This window comes from Polyodon spathula, unplaced genomic scaffold, assembly GCF_017654505.1.
Source record: "Polyodon spathula isolate WHYD16114869_AA unplaced genomic scaffold, ASM1765450v1 scaffolds_3280, whole genome shotgun sequence".
Lineage (NCBI taxonomy): Eukaryota > Metazoa > Chordata > Actinopteri > Acipenseriformes > Polyodontidae > Polyodon > Polyodon spathula.
In genome coordinates this window covers 29176-42500 of record NW_024474744.1, presented here as the reverse complement: position 1 = coordinate 42500, position 13325 = coordinate 29176, and the positions used below count along the sequence as shown (strand labels likewise).

Sequence of the window (13325 nt, the reverse complement as noted above, 5' to 3'; positions counted from 1 at the left end):
CAATGGAGGGAGTAGAAGGAGAGGTACAGAGGAAGAGGAAAGACAGAGAAGGGAAGGATGAGAGGACCGCTGAATGCCAAACAAGGAGGATGAAAGGAGGAGAGGAGGGAGCAACATCAAGTTCGAGTTGGGGTGATAGGGTGGAGGAAGAGGTAAAGAAGAAGGAGGAAGAGGTAAAGAAGAGGGAGGAAGAGGTTAAGAAGAAGAGTGTCGTGTGGACGGAGAAAGATGTAGAGCATTTAATGAGGGTGGCATGTCCTAGGGACTATGAAAATTTAATGAGATGGAAGGAGAGGATAAGAGGAGCGAGGGTTTCGCATTTAGAATGGAAGGAATATGAAGAGGAGAAAATGAGAATTTTTCTGGAAGCAAAGAAGAAGGCGGAAGAAGCGGCGAGAAAGTGAGGGAAATAGTTTAGAGTAGTTTTGGGTTCTTTTTTTTGTGAACTTTGAATTTGGAGTTTAAAAGCAGAACGAGCACAGAAAGGTCGGTCGCCCCCGTTGGAGCCCGGCACCTTTCCTTCCTTCCTTCCTTCCTTCCTTCCTTCCTCCCTCCGCCCGCCCGAGAAGCAAGTACCACGACTGCTGCGGCGGGCGGCCGCGCCCGGGGCGTTTGGCCAAAACCATTGTGGGCATAAAAAAAAAAAAAAAAAAAAAAAAAAAAAAAAAAAATCTGTTCTTATCAGTTTAATATCTGATACGTCCCCCATAGGGGGACCGTCTATATTAAATGGATTTTTGGAAGCGGGAGATGGAAGCGGGGCTTGCTCCGTCCACTCCACGCATCGACCCGGTATTGCAGTACCTCCGGGAACGGTGCCCATTTCTCAGAAAGGTCAAAAGAGAGAGAGAGAGAGAGAGAGAGAGAGAGAGAGAGAGAGAGAGAGAGAGAGAGAGAGAGAGGGGGATCAGAGAGGAGCGACTTCCCCACCCCACCCTCCCCTTTCCTGGGACGCGCCGTTTTCCCGCTCTTTTCGTTCTTTTTTTTTTTTTTTTTTTTTTTTTTTTTTTTCATATTTCATATTCAGGCAGGCCTAACACACGCAGCAGGCCAGTGTAGCAGCAGCAGCAAAGCGCCCTTTCGCCGGGGCGGAACGGCAGATGCGTTTTGGGAGGAGTTCCCTGTTTTTGTTTTGCGTGCGTGGCCTCGCTGCCGCTTGGCAGAGGGGAGGGCCTTTGGGCCTTTGGGCCGGCCGGAAGGGCTCGGCCACCAGCAAAGGCACGCTCCGGCTTCTCTACAGCTCGAATGAACCTTTCGCCTTTTACTAAAGATTTCCGTGGAGAGGAGCATTTACGAGTTCGATCCAATTTTTGGACAGCCCTTCCCCTCAGGGAGGGGCTCCACCTGGAGTTTAAAAGCAGAACGAGCACAGAAAGGGCGGTCGCCCCCGTTGGAGCCCGGCACCTTTCCTTCCTTCCTTCCTTCCTTCCTTCCTCCCTCCGCCCGCCCGAGAAGCAAGTACCACGACTGCTGCGGCGGGCGGCCGCGCCCGGGGCGTTTGGCCAAAACCATTGTGGGCATCGCTTCTCGGCCTCTTGGCTCAGATCCAGTGTGTGGCTTGACCGCAGCTCGATTTGTGAAGTGATCGGTAAGGTATCGGTTTCGGTAAGGTAAGGTAAACGGGAGCAACGTTGGTTGCTGGTATCTGAAGTCTGGTAGGAGAGGAGCAGGGCAGGCGGCAGTCCAGGAGCCAGGTTGTGGAGCAGGTAAGGGGGACCCTTTTGAGGGCACCTTATCTGCTGTTTATTCTCTTATTGCCAGATACTTTGCTTTATTTTGGCTTGGCCAAATCTAAAAATTTAATTCTGTTTGTGTGTAAGGTTGTTTGTATAGTTAAGATGGCGTCCCCGAGGTTTGCGGCACGTCGCTTTAACTGTATTAGAATTTCTTTGAAGGATGAGGAGAGAGGAGAGGGGAAGGAAGTAGGATTAGATAGGCTTGAGTTTTCAAGATCGGTGCTGCAAAAAAAATTGGGATTTAAACCAGAGCAGCTGAACTGTATTATCACGGTGGGGAATGGGAGCACTTGGGATGTCAGTTTTAGGGATGTGTCTGACCTACAGAAATGTCACCTTTTGTTTACGGCAGGGAAAGATGATCAACAGTTGAGGAAGTTCCAAGTAACAACCTTGACTGATATTGCTAGAAGGGTGGTGATTGTAAGGATGGGGTCGGAGACTGTGCAGGGAGAGGATGTGTGTATGTGGTTGAGGAAGTATTGTTTGGTGCATGGGGGTGCAGAGAAAGTGAGGGATAGTGATGGGGTATGGAATGGTGCTTGGAGGGTGCGTGTAAGTCTGTGGCCGGATCCCAATGGGTATGAGGGGTATAGGGCCATCCCCTCTGAAATAGTGCTGGGGATGGATAGGGGCTATGTGCATTATTTTAGGCAACCCAAATTGTGTCGGAAGTGTGGGGCAATGGGTCACTTGGCGGCGGGGTGCACAAAAATTATATGTTATGTGTGTAAAGGTGAGGGGCATGTGGCGAGTGAGTGTCAGGAGAAAAGGAAGTGCAGTTTATGTGATAGTAGTGAACATCTTTTTATGCACTGTCCAGCCTCTTTTGCTAACAAAGCAAAGAGGGATGAGGAGAGGGAGAGGGAGAAGAGGGAGAGGGAGAGGGAACAGAGGGAGGAGGAGGAGGAGAGGGATAGGGGAGGGAAGGAGAAAGAAAGGAAGGGGGGTAAGGAGGGGAGGGAGGATAGGGGACAGCAGGAAGGGAGGGGAAAGAGGAAGGAGAGCATGGAGGGGGGAGGGACGGGAGGTGAGCGCCTGGGGGAAGGGGAGAGTGAGAGTGGAGAGGATGAGGGGGAAGGGCAGGCACCTGGGGTGGGAGAGCAGAGAGGGAGTGAGGGGGAGGAGGAGATGGATCAGGAGGAAGGACAGAAGGAGGGAATTTCTTTGGCAGCAGATCTGCAGGTCACGGAGTCAGAAGAGGATAGTGAGGGTGTTGGAGAGGGGTCTAATAAGAGTGAGGGAGAGGTAGACTCCTCAGGTATTCAGGACGGGAGCCCCATCCCGTGTGGCCAGGCACATCAGGAGAGATACGTGGTGGGTAATATAGACAGTGGAGCTGAGGGGGAGTCTAGTGAAGAGGAGATAGAGGAGGAGGAGGAGGAGGAAGAGGTGGGAGGGACTCTAGATGAAGAACAAATGGAGCAGGAGAGAGCTTCATGGAAAAGGAAATTGGAGAAAAGGGAAGAGGTGAGGTGTGGTATGAAAGTTGGTAAAAGGGGGAAAAAGGAAAGAAAGGAGGACAGTAAGCAAGCTAGGCAGGAGACTTCGGTTTCTCCTAGCTCTGACTCCTCTGTGTTGAGTGATAGGTCTTATGGTGGGAGGGGTGTGGACCCTGGGGACACCTCCTTTTTGGATGATGAAAACGTGCGGCAGTTCTCCGATAGCACGGGGATAGGGCCGAGTAAAATGTTGTGAGAAAACTTGCTCATCTTTTGTTGTTCTACATGGCACTGACAATAGCAACAGTCAATGTGAGGAGTGTAAAGGGTAGTGTGAGATGTAGAACAGTGTTGGATTCCTTGTGTGCTGTGAAGGCGGATGTCCTCTTCTTGCAGGAGTGCGGCATCCCGTTTAAGGAGTGTTACAGTGATCTGGAGAGTCTGTGGAAGTGTGGTGCGTCTGTGTGGTCCGGGACGAATGTGTGTAAGAATGCGGGTGTGGCTGTGTTATTTAAAGGTAAAAACATTGAAATAAAAAGCAAGACGGTGGTGGAGTGTGGGAGAGCTGTGGTTGTGGATGTGGAATGGATGGGGAAGGAGGTGAGACTCATTAATGTCTATGCCTCGCCAGAAAAGAATGAGAGAGCTGAGATGTTTGAGAGGATGAGAGGTTTTGTGATAACTTCTAAGACGGTAGTGTGGGGAGGTGACTTTAATTGTATGCTGAGTGGGAGTGATAGGAAGGGGGAGGGTATCAAAAAGCTGGACAAAACATCTAAGATTCTGGGGGGTATTATAGGTGATGCCCGTTTGGTCGATGGGTTCAGGAGGGTGAACCCGGGTGTGCCGGGCTACACATGGTTCGATGCAGCAGGGGCTAGGGCTTCGAGAATTGATTTTATTCTGGCCTCGAGGGAGGTGGAGTGGGTGCTGTGTGAGTGTGTGCCTGTGTTTTATTCTGACCATGTGTTGTTGCGTGCTGAACTCAAGCTGGAGGGGGTGTGTGAGAAAGGGAAAGGGGTGTGGAAGTTGAATGTGAGTGTGTTGAAAGATAAAGAAATAAGGAATGAGTTTGAAGAGCGATACAGGGAGTGGCAGTCTTTGAAAGTGATGTTTGATTCGATTGGTGAGTGGTGGGAGTGTGTGAAAACAAAAATCAAAGGATTCTTTATAGGGGTGGGAGTAAGGAGAGCAAGAAGGGGGAGGAGGAGGGCATATGGACTGCAAAGGAAATTTGAGAGGCTGTTTGAGTTGGCAGGGATGGGATGGGATGTGACAAGTGAGATTGGTGCAGTTAAAAGTGAACTGAAAGATCTGTATGAAAGCAAAATGAAAAGGATGATCGTTGAGAGCAAGGTGCGGCACATGGAGGAGAATGAGAAGTGTTCGCGATATTTTTTTAAGAAAGTGATGGATGGGTGCAAGTTGATGAGTGGTTTGAGGGATGAGAGAGGGATTGTAAGGAAGGAAACAGATGGCATGCTTGAGGTGGCTGAAAGGTTTTATAGTGACCTGTATGAAAGGAAAGTGATAGACGAGAGTATGGTATGTGTGATGTTGGATGGGTTGGATGTGGGTGTGGATGAGGGAGAATCACTGGAGGGTGAGATCTCCCTGCAGGAGGCTGCTGCTGCCATGGGGTCCTTCAAAGATGGGAAGACTCCTGGCGGGGACGGTCTCCCGAGAGAGTTTTACATGGCGTTTTGGGGGGTGATTGGGCCTGACATTGTGGATGTTTTTAATGAAATTGTTGTTAAAGGGGCGATGCCCTTGTCTTTCAGGCAGGGGATCATCACCCTGGTTTTTAAGAAAAATATGAAAGAGGATTTGAAGAACTGGAGACCCTTGACCCTCTTGAACGTCGACTACAAGTGTTTTGCAAAAATTTTAACTCTAAGAATGAGGTCTGTAATTGCTGATGTGATTCATCCAGACCAGACCTGTGGCGTTCCAGGGCGGAAGATCACGGACAGCCTTATCCTACTGAGAGATTCGGTCCTTTTTGCACAGGACCGTAAGGTGCCGGTATGTCTTTTGAATTTGGATCTGGAAAAGGCATATGACAGGGTCTCTCATGAGTTTATGCTCAGAGTTTTGAAGAAAATGGGGTTCTCTGGAAAAACTGTTAAGTGGGTAAGTCTTCTCTATAGTGATATAGGAAGTAGGGTTAGTATTAATGGGAAGCTATCCGGTCAAATTGATATTAAGTGTGGAGTAAGACAGGGCTGTCCGCTGTCCCCCCTGCTTTTTATTTGCTGTATAGAACCTTTGGCTCAGGCCCTTCGCAAGGATAAGATGATCAGGGGGCTGACTATCCCTGGGGGTGGAGGAGCTGAGGCAAAGTGTTTGTTGTACATGGATGACGTGAATGTGTTGTGCGTGGATGAGTATGCAATCAAGCGATCCTTGGTTCAGTGTGAACGCTTTTGTGTGGCCTCGGGGTCTAAATTGAACCGTGGGAAGTCGGAGTGTATGTGTTTTGGAGAGTGGAAGTGTGTGCCTGAGATTGGGTTATGTGTGAGAACGGATTTTATCAAAGTTTTAGGTGTGAAAATTGATGCCACAGGATCTGGTCTCAGCAATTGGGTCGACGTCGCGAAGAGGGTCGGACAGAAGCTGGGTCTCTGGGGGCTGAGGTCCTTGTCGCTGGAGGGGAAGGTGCTGGTGGTGAAGGCTGTGATCCTTCCTCTGCTGCTGTATGTGGGGGTGGTGTTTCCGCCCACAAGGTCTGTGATTGTCTGCCTGAAGAGGAAGGTTTTTACATTTTTTTGGGGGTCCAAGTGGGAGCGCCTGAAGAGGGAGGTAGTGTGCAGGGGAGCAGAGAAGGGTGGGAAAGGGCTCCCCGATTTAGAACTGTTTTTATTTACGCACAGTTTTTGCAGGCACCTGGAAATGGTTTTGAGTAACAGGTGTAAAGGGGCACTGTTTGTTCGGTTTTTTCTGGGGCCTTACTTAAGATTTTTAGGAATTTTAAAGATTCCGTTGAGTGTGCCCACTGCTTTCCAGATGCCTTTTATCTATACTGCTCTTAAAACCTTTGTAAAGAAGAGACAGTTGGAGAGTATGGAGAAGGATATCCTTTTAAACCCCAAAAAATGTTTTGCTCTTGTGCAGGAGAGAGAGGATATGTGCCCTGTGAGGGGATCCCTAGGAGAACCCAGTGTGGCGTGGAGGAATGTTGCCCATCCTGCCCTGATGAACCGACACAAAGATCTGGCCTGGCAGGTAGTCCACGAGATCTTGCCAGTGAGAGCAGTTATGTTTGCTCGAGGCATGGGGAAGTCCCCTAGATGCCCTGTTCAGGGCTGTGGGGCAGAAGAGACGGCACGTCATCTGCTGTGGGAGTGCGAGGCTGCCAGACGGCTGTGGAAGAAGGCGACCCCCCTGTTGGCTGTGTTATCGAAGACCGCCGTGAAAGAGCAGCTGGTTCGGTATGGGCCAAAGAAAAATGAGAAAGGATCATGGCAGCTCTGGTGTGCAGTGAACTGTTTTAAAGAGGCTCTTTTCAGAGCCAGGAACCTGCTCATTTTTTCAAAAGAGTTGGGCTGCCATGAGACGTACGAAATAGGCCTGAGTGCTGTCAAGGACTATGTGTCCAGGGATGCTAACAGGAGGGGTCGTGAAGAAGCGGAGGAGGTCTGGCAGCTGAAGAGATGGCCGGGTGGTGCTGGTGCCAGGGTCAGGTCGGAGTGGTTGGGCTCATCTGGGCAGGGTCAGGATGTTGTTTAAGGGCATGCTCTCTTGTGCACAAATAAAGGGGTTGATTTTAAAGTGTCTGTATTGTTATATTGTGTTTGAGAATCTGTGTGTAATATGTTTGTGTCATTGGTGATTGTATTTGTGTATTTATTGTATATGGATTGTAGTGATTGTTAAAATGTATATGATTATTGGGAATGATTGCTGTATTTGAATTTATATACAATAAAAAAAAAAAAAAAAAAAAAAAAAAAAATCTGTTCTTATCAGTTTAATATCTGATACGTCCCCCATAGGGGGACCGTCTATATTAAATGGATTTTTGGAAGCGGGAGATGGAAGCGGGGCTTGCTCCGTCCACTCCACGCATCGACCCGGTATTGCAGTACCTCCGGGAACGGTGCCCATTTCTCAGAAAGGTCAAAAGAGAGAGAGAGAGAGAGAGAGAGAGAGAGAGAGAGAGAGAGAGAGAGAGAGAGAGAGAGGGAGAGAGAGAGAGAGAGAGAGAGAGAGAGGAGCGAGAGAGAGCCCCACCCTCCCTCCCTCCCCCACCCTCCCCTTTCCTGGGACGCGCCGTTTTCCCGCTCTTTTCGTTCTTTTTTTTTTTTTTTTTTTTTTTTTTTTTTTATTTCATACTTCATATTATCAGGCAGGCCTAACGCACGCAGCAGGCACCTAACACACGCAGCAGGCCAGTGTAGCAGCAGCAGCAGCAAAGCGCCCTTTCGCCGGGGCGGAACGGCAGATGCGTTTTGGGAGGAGTTCCCTGTTTTTGTTTTGCGTGCGTGGCCTCGCTGCCGCTTGGCAGAGGGGAGGGCCTTTGGGCCTTTGGGCCGGCCGGAAGGGCTCGGCCACCAGCAAAGGCACGCTCCGGCTTCTCTACAGCTCGAATGAACCTTTCGCCTTTTACTAAAGATTTCCGTGGAGAGGAGCATTTACGAGTTCGATCCAATTTTTGGACAGCCCTTCCCCTCAGGGAGGGGCTCCACCTGGAGTTTAAAAGCAGAACGAGCACAGAAAGGGCGGTCGCCCCCGTTGGAGCCCGGCACCTTTCCTTCCCTTCCTTCCTTCCTTCCTTCCTCCCTCCCTCCGCCCGCCCGAGAAGCAAGTACCACGACTGCTGCGGCGGGCGGCCGCGCCCGGGGCGTTTGGCCAAAACCATTGTGGGCATCGCTTCTCGGCCTCTTGGCTCCGATCATGTGTGGGTGTAGAAGTCACAGCACTGGTTGGAGCTTGGCTGAGATTAAGGCGTTCCCTTTAGAATCAAGGTTAGGGATTCAAGAAATAGAAATGGATTGATGGATTAAAATGGTTCTTTTGGTGTTTTGGAATGGACTGGGTTTAGATTTTGGAAATGGAAATGGTTTGATGCAGTGGTTTTGGAACGGACTGGGATAGTGAATGGATCAAGGATATGGATATGGTAGCGAAGCTTTGGATTTGAATTATGGACTGGACTGGATCAAGATGTTGGATTTTTGGATATTTGGATTTGCATAGAAGGATTTGGACTATGGAAGGAACTGGATGAAGACATGGATCTGGATTATGGAAAGGATTGGAAGAAGACTTGGTTAATAGAATGAAGTGGAGGGAAGCGTGGATTTGGTGATATGGATTTGGACTAGAGGAATTGAATGGAAGAAGACTTTAATGGACTGAACTGGGTAAAGAGATTTGGATGAAGATTTTGCAGGAATGGATTGGAACGGTTTTTTGGACTTTAGAATGGACTGGGGCGGAGAGCCGATGAGAACAGGTCTTTTTGTGTGTAGTTTTGGGTGTTGGTTTTTGTCACTTAAGGAGGTGAAGATTACTGAAGACCATTCCAGGAAAATGAGAGGCGGGAAGGAAGGTGCATCAGCAGACCTGAGTTGGGGTGAGGCAATGGAGGCAATGGAGGAAGAGGAGAAGAAGAATGAGGATAAAGCTGTGCAAAAGAGAGGTGAAGGAAGTGCTTTAGAAACATCGGAGGAGAACGTAATGAAGGCTGTATGTGCTAAAGAGTATGAAGAACTCATGGCCTGGAAGGAGAGGATGAGGAAGGGGAGGATAACGGAAGCAGAGTGGAAGAGATATGAGGAAGAGAGGCACAAACTTGTGATTGAAGCACGGCGGAGAGCGGAGGAGTTGTTAAAGAAACACCAGAGAATGTAAAGGAAGTAAAAGAGTAGTTTAGTTTTTGGGGTTTTTTGGGTTTTTGTGGAATTAGAATTTTTTTGGAAAAAGAATAAAAGAAGATGTATTTTTTGGGGATTTTTTGAGGAATTTTTGTGGACTTATAATTTTGAAAAGTTTTTTTGGGGAAATGTTTGTGTTTGTTTTTGAGTATTTTCAGTAATTGTTTTGTGTTGTTTAAATGAATTATTTTTGTGATTTGTTGAATAAATTTATAAAAAAAAAAAAAAAAAAAAAAAAAAAAAAAATCTGTTCTTATCAGTTTAATATCTGATACGTCCCCCATAGGGGGACCGTCTATATTAAATGGATCTTTGGAAGCGGGAGATGGAACCGGGGCTTGCTCCGTCCACTCCACTCATCGACCCGGTACTGCAGTACCTCCGGGAACGGTGCCTAGCAGCAAAGCGCTCTTTCGCCGGGGCGGAACGGCAGATGAGTTTTGGGAGGAGTTCCCTGTTTTTGTTTTGCGTGCGTGGCCTCGCTGCCGCTTGGCAGAGGGGAGGGCCTTTGGGCCTTTGGGCCGGCCGGAAGGGCTCGGCCACCAGCAAAGGCACGCTCCGGCTTCTCTACAGCTCGAATGAACCTTTCGCCTTTTACTAAAGATTTCCGTGGAGAGGAGCATTTACGAGTTCGATCCAATTTTTGGACAGCCCTTCCCCTCAGGGAGGGGCTCCACCTGGAGTTTAAAAGCAGAACGAGCACAGAAAGGGCGGTCGCCCCCGTTGGAGCCCGGCACCTTTCCTTCCTTCCTTCCTTCCTTCCTCCCTCCGCCCGCCCGAGAAGCAAGTACCACGACTGCTGCGGCGGGCGGCCGCGCCCGGGGCGTTTGGCCAAAACCATTGTGGGCATCGCTTCTCGGCCTCTTGGCTCTGCTCAAGTGCTGTTGGGAAGGCGAAGGTTATGTTCTAGAAGGCGTGAGCTGGATAGAAAGTAATTATTTGCAAAATGGAAGATCATGGAAAGAATACCCTTCGCTTTCTGCTGAAGCAATCCTCGGGATTGTGGGGAAGGAGAAAGTTTGTGTTGGAGGTCGTCTTCGGGCTATTGGAGTTGGATGTCGAAGATGTACTTTGTTTGAAGGAGAACATCGGGAGAGGGAGATTTGACCTGACTCTGCAGACAGAAGAACACTGTTTGAAAGTAATGAAGATTTTTGGAGCTAACAAGGAAAAGTTGCCTGCCAGTGCGTTTAATATGGAGCCTTTGTTTCTTCAGGACTGAAGGACAGTTTTTGTGACAATGTCCTGCCCTTTTTTTTTGGTGGAGGATATTACCACAAGCTTGAAAAGCCGTTTTGAGCTACAGAGTGAGATACCTCTGAAGACCATGGATTCGGAAGGAATATGGAATGGGGTGTGGAAATACACGGCAAGATTGCATATGAAGGACGGAAAGTTGCTTCATGTTCGACCTGACTTTAGGATTGGTGCGGTAAGAGGCACTGTTTACTACAGAGGTCAGCCAAGAGTTTGTTTTAAGTGCAATAGAGCAGGGCATTTTGCTGCAGACTGTGAAGAGATTGTTTGTAAGAACTGTAATCAGGCTGGCCATGTTTCTAAAGACTGCCCCAGTGGGATTAAATGCAATCTTTGTGGAGCAAATGAGCATGTGTATAAGGACTGTCCGCAGAGTGCTAGGAGTTATGCTCAAGCTGCAAGAGATGGAGGGAAGAAAAAAGATGATGTAAAAGGAGAGAACACAGAGAGAAAAAAAGAACCAGAGGAAAAAGAAACTGAAAAGAACAAAGGAGAGAGTGTTTGGGGAGGAGCTAGCAAAAAAGGAGGCGGAACGGCGGGAAAAAGTGGAACTGAACAGACAAAGGAAAAGGGCGGAGAATCGAGAAAGGAGGAGGGAAGAGGTGGTTCCAAAGCTGATCAGCAGAGGTCCCCAGAGCATTCTACTTCAGACCTGACAGGAAGAGCAGAGGGAGAGGTGCTGAGAAAGAGAAAAGATAGAGAAGGAAAGGAGGTGAGGACTAGTGAAGACCCATCGAGAAAGATAAGAGGAGGAAAGGAAGGTTTAACAACGGGCCAGAGTTGGGGTGAAGCAATGGAGGAAGAGGAGAAGAAGAGAACAGGACAGAGCAAAGAACAAAAAGATGGTGAAACTTCAGAAGAGAAGTTAATGAACACTGTATGTCCTAAGGAATATGAAGAGCTTGTGGCATGGAAGGAGAGAATGAGAAAGGAAAGGATTACAGAGACAGAGTGGAAAAAATATGAGGAAGAGAGAAGGAGGATTTTGGATTTAGCAAAGTGGAAGGCGGACGAGGTGATGAGAAGGCACCTACCAAAGTATTAGTTTGGAGGAATAGAGTTGAAGAAAGACTTTATGATTGTTTTTTTTGAATAAATGTTTGTTTTGTGGTTTTGATTGTATTGAAAAAAAAGGAAAAAAGAAAGATTTCTGTTTTTTGAATCAGTTTTGTGATTATATGTCTAGTTTCTTAGTTATTGTTTTATATGTAATAGTTAGATTTTGTTTTAGTTTTTTTTGGTTTTTGTAATGATAATAATGTTTTGTGTTTTGTGAATGTTTTTTTGGAGTATTGTTTAAATGATAAGATTAAATAAAATTATTTTTCCACAAAAAAATCTGTTCTTATCAGTTTAATATCTGATACGTCCCCCATAGGGGGACCGTCTACATTAAATGGATTTTTGGAAGCGGGAGATGGAAGCGGGGCTTGCTCCGTCCACTCCACGCATCGACCCGGTATTGCAGTACCTCCGGGAACGGTGCCCATTTCTCAGAAAGGTCAAAAGAGAGAGAGAGAGAGAGAGAGAGCGAGCTAGCGAGAGAGAGAGAGAGAGAGATGAGCTTGCAGTAACCTCCTTTTTTTACAGGGGTGAGGGGAACGGTGTTTTGCCCCCATTTCTGAGATGAGAGTCAGGAAGAGAGAGAGACCCACCTGAGAAGACGCGCCTCCCTCCCTCCGAAGACGAGGGTCCTCCCCTTTTCTGGGAGCGCGCCGTTTTCCCGCTCTTCTTGCGAGAGAGAGCACACCACACTACCCCCACTTGACCCACACCCTCCCGTTTCATGGGAAGCGCAGTTTCCCGATCTTTTTTTTTTTTTTTTTTTTTTTTTTTTTTTTTTTTTTCATATTTCATATTCAGGCAGGCCTAACTCACGCAGCAGGCCAGTGTAGCAGCAGCAGCAGCAGCAGCAAAGCGCCCTTTCGCCGGGGCGGAACGGCAGATGCGTTTTGGGAGGAGTTCCCTGTTTTTGTTTTGCGTGCGTGGCCTCGCTGCCGCTTGGCAGAGGGGAGGGCCTTTGGGCCTTTGGGCCGGCCGGAAGGGCTCGGCCACCAGCAAAGGCACACTCTGGCTTCTCTACAGCTCGAATAAATCTTTCGCCTTTTACTAAAGATTTCCGTGGAGAGGAGCATTTACGAGTTCGATCCAATTTTTGGACAGCCCTTCCCCTCAGGGAGGGGCTCCACCTGGAGTTTAAAAGCAGAACGAGCACAGAAAGGGCGGTCGCCCCCGTTGGAGCCCGGCACCTTTCCTTCCTTCCTTCCTTCCTTCCTCCCTCCCTCCGCCCGCCCGAGAAGCAAGTACCACGACTGCTGCGGCGGGCGGCCGCGCCCGGGGCGTTTGGCCAAAACCATTGTGGGCATCGCTTCTCGGCCTCTTGGCTCAGATCTCAAGTGTATGTGGCATGACCGCAGCATCCTGAGGATCCAGTGAGGAAGAGAAGGCGCTGGGAGCGGAATACGATGGCGACTGGAAGGAGGATGCAGAACCTGATCCGTTTCCGATGGAGTGAGGTTTTGGAGAAGGAACTGAAAAGCGTCGATATTGCAGAATTGAAGGATACACCTGGCGGACGAGAATTCTTTGTGAAGGAGGTGCTGTTGAAAGGACTAAATTTGGAGGTGAAGTCTATTTTCTGTTTTCAGAACTATGAAAAGTTTTTTGATTTGGCCTTGTGCAGTGAAGAATTGGCTCAGAGCGTTTGGGATACTTATCAGAAGAAGAGAAATGAAAGGCCTTTTTCGATGTATATCGCAGATCCCTTATTTGCAAGGGAAGTTCGGCCATTGTTTGTTTTCATGTATAACCCGTATGTTGGGCAGGAGGAAGTCGCACAGTATGTTGGCCGTTTTTGCGACGTTATTTCGGGACCTTTTAAAGTGCTTGACCCTATAGGTATATGGACCGGGAAGTGGAAATTTATTGTGAGGCTGAAGATTTGCAGTGCAAAGGAGGGGGGTATAGTACACCCTCCGGGTCAGTACAGATTGGGGGAAACAGGGGTTTTT

At 48.4% G+C, this 13325-nt stretch overlaps 4 non-coding genes and 4 pseudogenes across 4 annotated transcripts; all 8 read left to right on the top strand.

Annotated features, from left to right (window-relative positions):
- Window positions 1–619: 619 nt before the first annotated feature.
- Window positions 620–826, top strand: LOC121311686 (annotated as a pseudogene).
- Window positions 827–1220: 394 nt separating this feature from the next.
- LOC121311705 lies at window positions 1221–1338 on the top strand. The gene has a single exon (XR_005949451.1). It is a non-coding gene; the product is annotated as a U5 spliceosomal RNA (small nuclear RNA).
- A 5739-nt stretch (window positions 1339–7077) lies between these two features.
- Window positions 7078–7288, top strand: LOC121311685 (annotated as a pseudogene).
- Window positions 7289–7742: 454 nt separating this feature from the next.
- LOC121311702 lies at window positions 7743–7860 on the top strand. The gene has a single exon (XR_005949449.1). It is a non-coding gene; the product is annotated as a U5 spliceosomal RNA (small nuclear RNA).
- Window positions 7861–9240: 1380 nt separating this feature from the next.
- Window positions 9241–9458, top strand: LOC121311688 (annotated as a pseudogene).
- Window positions 9459–9610: 152 nt separating this feature from the next.
- On the top strand, window positions 9611–9728 carry LOC121311701. Its single transcript, XR_005949448.1, has one exon. It is a non-coding gene; the product is annotated as a U5 spliceosomal RNA (small nuclear RNA).
- Window positions 9729–11632: 1904 nt separating this feature from the next.
- On the top strand, window positions 11633–11807 carry LOC121311681 (annotated as a pseudogene).
- Window positions 11808–12379: 572 nt separating this feature from the next.
- Window positions 12380–12497, top strand: LOC121311690. Its single transcript, XR_005949437.1, has one exon. It is a non-coding gene; the product is annotated as a U5 spliceosomal RNA (small nuclear RNA).
- The last annotated feature ends 828 nt before the right edge of the window (window positions 12498–13325 follow it).